Consider the following 9,996-nt stretch of genomic DNA (forward strand, 5'->3'; position numbering starts at 1 on the left):
ACCTCCATTTCCTATGCTTTTCCCTGAACTCTTTATTCATTTTCATTTCTTGTCCAGTTCATTGTCACCTTGATGGGATCTTCTTTAAAATTTCTTACTTTATAATAGTTTTTTCCTTTTTGATATCTATAATATTTGTTCAAAATTGAAACATAGATTAGGTTTAACGGCACCCTTAATTTAAGAAACCAATGAAAAAATAGTGGTCTTTTTAAATAATTAAAGGAATTTAATTACTTGAAACTCTATAAACCTTCCATTAAATCAACCATGATTAATTTTTATAACGTCGATAAAAGTATAAATAGTAGTATGCTACTTTTAGTGTATCACACATAAAAAAGTTTTTTCGCAGTATCATCTACATACTATATATTAGCACTACAATATTGATAATCGAGTGATACCAATTAACTTCGACAATTGTAGGAAGAAAACTATTAAAAAATGCATTAAACTTACTGTATGTCGCAAATATTGATACATATTGGCTTTAATGGCTTTTTAACTCCCTTGGTTCCAGATTAAGGTGATCGAGGTCGCCTTCCTCACTATTCTCATTCCTCAATAGCGGCCATGAGTCTATTTGGGTCGTTTTGGTATGAATCCTAATTAGTGAGCTTTACATGCAACCTAAAATCCAAATTTTATTTCCTTTCTTCTTTGTTTTACTAGAAGCTTTTCTATTGTCTTTGCTAGCACCATTATCACTTCCCTTTATTTTGCGTTTTTCAACACCTATGGTGCCATTATATAAAATACCAAAGAACTCCTAAAATGTAAAAAAAATAATAAGAACATATAAAGACAAATTTATGAACATACGAATTAGGTATATACAATCACAATCAACTAGTAAGTTATCACGACAAAGTATAATCAAAGCCTAGATGCAGTCCAATACATAAAAGCCTTTCTCGATGTAATATAGACGATAAATTCTACAATCACACAAATTAAAGTTTTTAAAACCTAGCATAAACTAAAAATATCTATAAGGTGTGATGATACACATCGATTATGAATTGGTATTATGAGAGCGTATATCTCTAAATTTTCAGAATTTCGCACATCAAGCAAAACCTCAGTTGAACGTCCATTATTATTAACAGTTTCAAAAGAAAAGTAAAAAACAAATATTAAGAATCTCTTCTTCCATATATCATGCGATAATTGAACCCTCAACTCTTGCTTGAATGCTAACTTTTTGTTTTAATTTTCCAAAATAAATGCTTAATAAAATACATCCAACACTAATAAGCAGGTCCATCAACTCTAAGTTATTCGATTAAATGTACAATTATTTATGTGTTCGATTGAATCAAATCATCTTTAAGTAAAAACTGGTTCCGAACACACTGCTTTGATAACCTATTTTTCCATTATTTGTAAATCAGTTTTGTCCCGACGGATTAACACAAATCTTGAAAAAATTGGAAATTATCGTGATAAGATCGGCAACTGGCATCGCTCGAACCTCACAACTTGCAAGAGGTAATAATTTTAAAAAATATATATGACAATCATGCGATTTGAATTTATAAATTGTAAACTCCTTAACATTGCCACAACGAGATTTAATTCATGATAAAAAAATTTATGTTGTTTTCAATTAAGGGAATGAGTTAGTTTAAGTGACTTGCCATTTCATCCATTCAGAAAAGCGATAAAACCACAAAGTGTTTCCAATTCCTCACATGTGTTTTTTGTGATCATTTGATTTTGATGAATTCACAATAGTAAAAAATATATTTTCAAAATCTCTTTTTTCTGTATACATGGCATCGATTGTATATCGTAAACTCTGCAATGACCAATAAAAGAGTTCGTAAAAAACTACGACATGAGTCCAACAATGCACCAAATATCTTTCCAGCCGGTGGAAAAACAAAAGTATCAAGAAACTCCTCTACATATTCCCGAATAAATGACCATAAAATAATTTATTCCACATTACCTAGCAAATTATTTTTTCGATGTAGTGGATCATTTGACATCCTACCTTTTATTTTCTCGAAAACCAATTATCATACTAATAGCGGGAAAGTCAGTAATTGTCCATATGCGACCTTCTCTCACTATAAAATTACATCAAACCTTATTCATATGTTCCACTCTTGTATTTCAAAATGAGAGTCATTAAACAAAAGTTAATATACGTGCCATTATTATTTGCCGCGTCACTATATCGGTCATGAACATATAATGCTTTTTCAGACATATCGATGACGGAAGATCAGGGAAAACTATTACCATAAGCAACACATTATATTTTTTTTTCTTAAATGGATGAAAGGATTGAAACCATCAGTCGTAAGGCCAAGCCTTATATTACAAATATCTTGAGCAATATAATGTGCTAATTTTTAGTATTCTTCATATGCGGAATGATTATTATCTCTATCTTTCATATTTAAATTCTTGTACCATCTCATTTGATCAGATATATGTGCTAACATATATATATATATTCATATGTTCTAATAAATATAAGTCTTAAAATAAAAATTAAGAACTAATCAAAACCCTTAGATCAATATAATCTAATAACGCACCACAGAGAATTCAGATACACTCTCCAGCATATAATTTTATTTCAGCTAATCCCTCCATTTTTATTTGTTTTTTCACATCAATCGATCAGTTTTTTTTTAAATCTGACTTAGATGTATTGGTCTTCAGCATGGAACCATCAATTTTCATGCCATATATGTTATATTTCGACGTCATTTTAAAAAATTTATTCAAACTTGTAGTTTTCATTATAAAATAGTTTCGAGTGGAGTATATATATATATGTATGTATATACTACTACACTAGAAACTCTATTATAACATGCATTTCATAAAAAAATGAAAGTTTTTAAACTCCACACATATAATTAATATATAAAACAATTACATTTAACATATAAAATATACACCCAAAGGGACCAGACTACATAGGTTTTGTCACGGTCGGGCTTGTCTTGATATCGGAAGAGTTATGTTATATTATTGTTTAAAAAAGTATTTTACCTTTACATTTATCTAAATATAAACTTTCGTTCCCCTAATAAAAATATTTGACCATATGAATGATAATTTTAATTTATTAGAATTCTCTTCTTAATTTATTAGATCAAATCTAAAAATGAAAATAAACAAAAATATGCATATATCACTACAACAAATTTGGCCATTTACGACGAGTTTTTTGAACTAAAATCGTCGTAATTGAGCCATTTACGACGGAAAAAATCGTCGTTTTTGGTCGAGTAGTAAGTTTATTTTTTTGTCACAAGATAAAATTGCGTCGCAAGTTAGGAAGAAGGGGCCCACATACTCAATAAAATAATAAATCTACTTACGACGGATAATATCATCGTATGTTAATTACTTATGACGGAAAAATCGCCGAATATTTTCTTGTGGGTCCCACCTTGATAAAATATAACATAAATATACGACGCAAATTTACGTCATAAATTAGAAACTTTCGACAGAAAAAACTTTCGTATGAATACATTTAATGTTTGGTCAGCTTTTCACCTTTTGTATACATCTATAAAAACTAATCTCAATAGTGTTATTCTTTTAGTACAAGATTTAAAGAGTTGTAAGATGGAGTACATATTGGATGTTTGGTCAGGTTTTTGTCTATAGTCATTAATTCTTAATAGGACTTTTTATACTACATTACTCTATAGGTACTTATACTTCATAGAAAGCAGAAATATATAGGGAGGTTCATGTTAATATATAACAGTTAGTTCAGATACCTTGCTGCGGAGCTCCTCCATTTGTTCAGCCATAGCTTGTGACACAGTGACAACATACATATAATATAAGTGTATAATCATTTATAACTTATTAGATGAGAGCAGAAAAAGAAAAGAAAAGAAAGATTTCTAAATAAACTAAATTATTGTTAAATTTTATAGGTGAGGTTAAACAAATTAAAGTAATCAGTTTAGAAAATTGATAATTTTACTACACACTCGGATGATTTTTGTATAGCTAGCCATTGTTTTCTAATTAACTTCTTTGACATTGTTACCTTTCTAAATATAGAACAGTGTATTGTTCTGATTGTGCATTGTATATATGCAGAGGTTATCAGTCATATACACATACAATATCTTACCAGTTTGAAGCAGTAAAATACTATGCAATCTTGTAGTTAATATTCATGAAGAATTAATAATGGTGCTGCAAACAATTTCCACAACATGAGAGATTACACATATACCAGCAGAATGTTAAAGTACATTACGAATTAAACATAAAATATTTATACTTAGTCCATGTTGATGAGCATTTACCAACACTAAATTTAGTCTTTTTCCAACTATTATCTTTCAGATCACTTTCAACATTGCCAAGAAGAATCATTTGAAGGATAATATTGGGGTGGGGGGTACCACAGAGAGGATATTTATATTACAAACCCAGGCTGGCAATTTGCACGGAGAGAATGGGGAATATAAGTTTTTGTAGTAAAAATATTCTCATCTAATCATACATTTTTCGAGTACCAAAAAAATAAACAATTAACAATTAATTTTCTTAGCGAGTATGAGAACGTTGATTTTTTATACAAGTATACCTTTAGGGCAACTGATGTATCCTTCTCCTTTGACTCTTTGCCAGTCTCTCGTTCACAAGACTTCCCCTGCCATTCTTAAATATAAAAGTTAACCTTTAAAACTCTGAATAAACTGAAATTTGTTGTTTGGATAATCTAAACTAGTGTGGTTTTATTTATGTTTCAATAAGTTAGCTATGTGTTTATAGCTGTAATAGGGAGGTGGGTGCTATTTTGTAGCAAACCACATCTTCCAGTTTAGATAAAAGGTAGGACTTGCATTTTCTGTTTGACAACTAAGTCTGTATGTGTGTATCTATCTTCTTGCAGTAATACAAAATCGAGTTTATGCTCAATCAGTTTGATTCTTTCATACATTAAGCTTTATATTTCCAACATTGTGGTATCAGAGCCACAATTTAACACTCATTAGACACTGCTGCACTTGGCGTGAATGGAGACGGGGAAAAGCAAAGAGGGTTCAATTGGTCTCAGTTACCCTATGCTCACGAAAACGAACTACACCGCGTGGGCCATGAAAATGAAAGTCTTTATGCAGGCTCACGGGGTATGGGAAGCAATTGAGCCTAAGGATCCTAAGGCAGCAATCGACACGAAAATTGACAAACGAGCGATGGCTGTGATCTATCAGGGCATCTAGGAGGATTTGATGTTGACTCTTGCCGAGAAGCAAACCGCGAAGGAAACCCGGGAGGCTATCAGAACAGTATCTCAAGGCACAGGCAAGGTCAAAAAGGCCAAGGCTCAGACATTGAAAGGGGAATTTGAAGCTTTAAATATGAAGGAGACAGAGCAGATCGATGAATTTTAAATAAAATTGAACGGATTGGTTACAAATATCCGGGCTTTGGGAGAGAAGATTGAGGAGACTTATGTTGTGAAAAAAAAACTGCGAGCAGTCCCATCCAAATTTTTACAAATCGCTTCTGCCATTGAACAATTTGGAAATTTGGAGGAACTCACAGTGGAAGAAGTGATCGGGTCTTTGAAGGCCCACGAGGAAAGAATCTGTGGATAAGTTGATGTCAACAAGGGAAAGCTGCTGCTAACAGAGGATGCGTGAAGAAAACGGGAGCAAACTGAAGGCCAGCTTTTGCTCTCCAAACAGGATTGGCTTAAACTCCAGAGAGATGGGGCTCGAAGCAGTGGTGAAACGCGAGGAAGAGAGTAGGTGTGAGGTAACCGTGACCGAAGCAAGATACGGTGCTTCAACTGTGGGGTGTATGGCCATTACGCGGCTGAATGTCGAAAGCCCAAAAGAGACAGGGATAATAAACCTGAGGTGAACCTGACACAGGTCGATGATGAGCCCACTTTGTTGTTAGTTAAGGTTGGAGAGGTCAAGGAGGATACAGTAATGCTCAATGAAGACAACGTGTTCCCGGGCACTAAAGGTATTGGAGCTGCTAGTGAGACAAAAAGTGGAGAAGACTCTGACGTCTGGTATCTGGATAGCGGGGCAACAACCCATATGACGGGGCAAAGATCGAAGTTTAAGGAGCTAAACAAAATTGTAACCGGACGTGTGAAATTTGGTGATGGATCCACCGTGACAATTGAAGGAAAAGGGAGTGTGGCGTTCTAGTGCAAAAATGGGAAGAGAAAATACTGAATGAGGTATACTTTATCCCCACTTTACGCAATAATATAATTAGTTTGGGAAGGCTGTTTGAAATAGGGATGAAGGAAATTTTGGATGGAGAATTTCTGCGAGTGTACGAGAAGGATGGAAATCTGTTAATGAAGGTCACAAAGGTCTCTCAATCATCTGTATAAAATTAATATCAAGGAAGCCAGTGGCATGTGTCTGTTGAGTAAAATGGAGGAGGCTTCGTGGCTGTGGCATGCTCGACTTCGGCATGTCAATTTCCAGGCAATTCAATTCATGTGCAGCAACAAAATGGCACTTGGTTTGCCACCACTGGTTCAACCCAAGAAGGTGTGCAACGACTGTCTTCTATCTAAGCAAACACGATAACCGTTTCCTACACAATCAAATTTTACTGCTATGGAAGCTCTACAACTCATTTACGGATATTTATGCGAGCCGATTGCACCGCCAACATCGAGTTGAAACAGATTCTTTTTTTTGCTGGTCGATGACCACACACGGATGATTTGGGTGTTTGCTCTAAAATCGAAGGATGAAGCATTTGGGGCCTTCAAGAGATTCAAAAAAATGGTGGAAAAGAACATAACGCAGAGAATTCAAGTGCTACGCACAGATAGGGGGGAGAGTTTAACTCTCACGAGTTCACTTCATTCTGTAAAGACAATAGAATCATGCGACATCTCACTGCACCTTGCTCGCCACAGCAAAACGGCGTCGTTGAACGCCGGAATAGAACTGCTTTGGCCATGACTCGAAGCCTACTGAAGGAAAGAAGCCTCCCATCTTACTTCTGGGGAGAGGCACTCAGACATGCCATTTATGTTCTGAACAGGGTACCAACTCGGGCACTCTCAAAGGAAACACCTTATGAAGCGTGGCATAGAACAAAGCCTCATCTTGAACATTTGAGAATTTTCGGGTGTTTGGCTCATATGAAGGTGCCCGCAGTTCATCTCTAAAAGGTCGATGATAGAAGTAAAATTGTGGTTTACTTAGGCAAGGAACCAGGCACCAAAGCCTGTCGCTTGTTTGATCCCATCTCTGGTGTTGTTCACGTTAGTCGTGACGTGGTATTTGAAGAGGAGAAGGCTTGGCCGTGGCAGCAAGGTGGAGCTGATAGTGCATATACAAATGTCACTTCCTCCGTAATTAACTTTGATATACCTATAGAGCCTGTAAACCATTGTGAAACTGAAAGTGAAGTGGACAGTACAAGTAGTAATGCCAAACAGGGCAGTGATGACATGTCACCACCACAAACACCTCAGTCATCGAGAACAGAGTCTGACAGTAATTCTCAGGAACAAAGCAACACTAATTCGAGCAGCAGCAGCACTGATGGTGGACCACATAGATTTCGCATCCTGAGCGAGATCTACGATGTGACTGAGCAAGTAGAAATTGAGGAAGAACTGTTGCTCGTTGGGGTGGATGAACCAATAACTTACGAGGAGGCTGTGAAAGAAAAAGCATGGCGTTCAGCGATGAAAGAGGAGATTGACGCAATAGAGAGAAATGACACTTGGGTTTTGACTAATTTGCCCGAAGGACAGAAACCCATCGACTTGAAGTGAGTATACAAACTCAAGAAGGACACAGACGGGAAAGTTATCAAGCACAAAGCCTGTCTAGTAGCGAAAGGGTACGTTCAACATCTTGAAGTTGATTATGAGGAGGTGTTCGCTCCTGTAATGAGAATGAAAACAGTCAGACTTCATCTAGCATTGGCTGCAAAGAATGGTTGGCAGATTCATCATCTTGACGTGAAGTCTACTTTTCTGAATGGAGAGCTTCAAGAAGTTGTTTATGTGACACAGCCAAAAGGGTTTGAAAAGGAAGGTGAAGAACATAAAGTATATCGACTTTACAAAGCCCTGTATGGCCTACGTCAAGCACCAAGGGCTTGGTATACACGACTAAGTAAGTGTCTCACTGAACTGGGTTTAACAAAATGCTCGTTTGAGCATGCAGTATACATTAAACATGAAGGAGGTGAGTCACTGATTGTTGGCGTTTATGTTAATGATTTGTTAGTTACGGGTACTAGTGTCTCAAACATAGTAAAATTTAAAGAACAAATGAGCAGGGAATTCGACATGAGTGACTTGGGTAAACTTTCTTATTACATTGATATTGAAGTTTATCAAGGGCGGGGTTTTGTGGGACTGAAGCAGACAACCTATGCCAAGAAGCTGCTCGAGAAACATGGCATGGGGGAGTGTAACCCAGTTAAGTATCCTATGGAATCAAAGATACAGATGAACAAGGATGAAGGCGGAAAGCTGGTAAACTCAACTGAATTCAAAAGTTTGATTGGGGGGCTGCGTTACTTAGTACACACAAGACCCGATATTGTATATTCTGTTGGTGTGGTTAGTCGTTTTATGGAGAAACCTACCACTCTCCATCTTAATTCTGCAAAACGTATACTTCGATACGTGCAAGGGACACTAGAATATGGCTTGGTGTACAACGAAGGGAAAGGTGACTATCTGTAGTCCGGTTTTTCTAACAGTGACCGTGCAGGAAATTTTGAGGACAGGAAGAGCACGGGGGGCATGGCGTTTTATTTAAACGAGAGCTTGATTACGTGGGTGTCACAAAAGCAAAGATGTGTGGCGTTGTCATCTTGCGAGGCCGAATTCATGGAAGCCACATCAGCTGCGTGTCAAGGAATCTGGTTGTATAAGGTTCTTAATCAGGTAACAGGTATTCAACCAGGTCCAGTTGTTCTATACATTGATAATCGATCTGCAATCGACCTGACGAAAAACCTGGTGTTTCACGGTCGTAGTAAGCACATTGATGTGCGTTTCCATTTCATCAGAGAGTGTGTAGAACAAGGTTCAATTGTTATTAAGCATGTTAAAACTGATGAACAGAGGGCTGATTGTCTTACAAAGGCGCTACACGCAGTCAAGTTTGAGAAAATGAGATTGCTGTTGGGTGTGAAGAATTTGCAGACATAGTTTAGATTATGGGGGGGTGTTGTTTGGATAATCTAAACTAGTGTGGTTTTATTTATGTTTGAATAAGTCAGCTACGTGTTTATAGCTGTAGAAGTAGTCGTTGAGAGAGTTAGAGAAATAATAGGGAGGTGGTGCTATTTTGTAGCAAACCACATCTTCCAGTTTAGATAAAAGGTAGGACTTGCATTTTCTGTTTGACAACTAAGTCTGTATGTGTGTATCTATCTTCTTGCAGTAATACAAAATCGAGTTTACGCTCAATTAGTTTGATTCTTTCATACATTAAGCTTTATATTTCCAACAAAATTAATTAATTAATTAATTAAAATGGGGAGAATAACCAAAAAGCAACTCCCACCTATAAATGCCATATCAGAATATGCGTGAATATGTTACTCCTGTGAGCAGCCTAAGCAAGTATCCTTCAACTAATTTCTGCAAGTGAGGAAAACTCTCATTTACGAAGAACGTATTAAACCCTATTCAGACAACTTCATACACTGCTTAGACAGAGCCCTCTTACAACAACATACCTAACGTATTTATTGAACACAACACATGAGGCAATATTATATACTTATATTAACTAAAGATACTATAACTAGAATAGATAATACAAGTTAATGATCACAGTCAATTATAAAATAATAAGGTTCTATAACAAAAATAAAACTATCTACTAAGTAAAAAAGAAAAAAAACATCTTACAGGAAACTAAACATTCCAGGGATATTGAGATTAAATTTACCATTTCTAGTATTCAAGAACTGTTTATCAATAGGCAAGTATGGCTTTCTCTGGCTTGGTTCACCAGATTTCCTGCCAAT

The sequence above is a fragment of the Apium graveolens genome, chromosome 5 (genome assembly GCF_009905375.1).
Source record: "Apium graveolens cultivar Ventura chromosome 5, ASM990537v1, whole genome shotgun sequence".
Lineage (NCBI taxonomy): Eukaryota > Viridiplantae > Streptophyta > Magnoliopsida > Apiales > Apiaceae > Apium > Apium graveolens.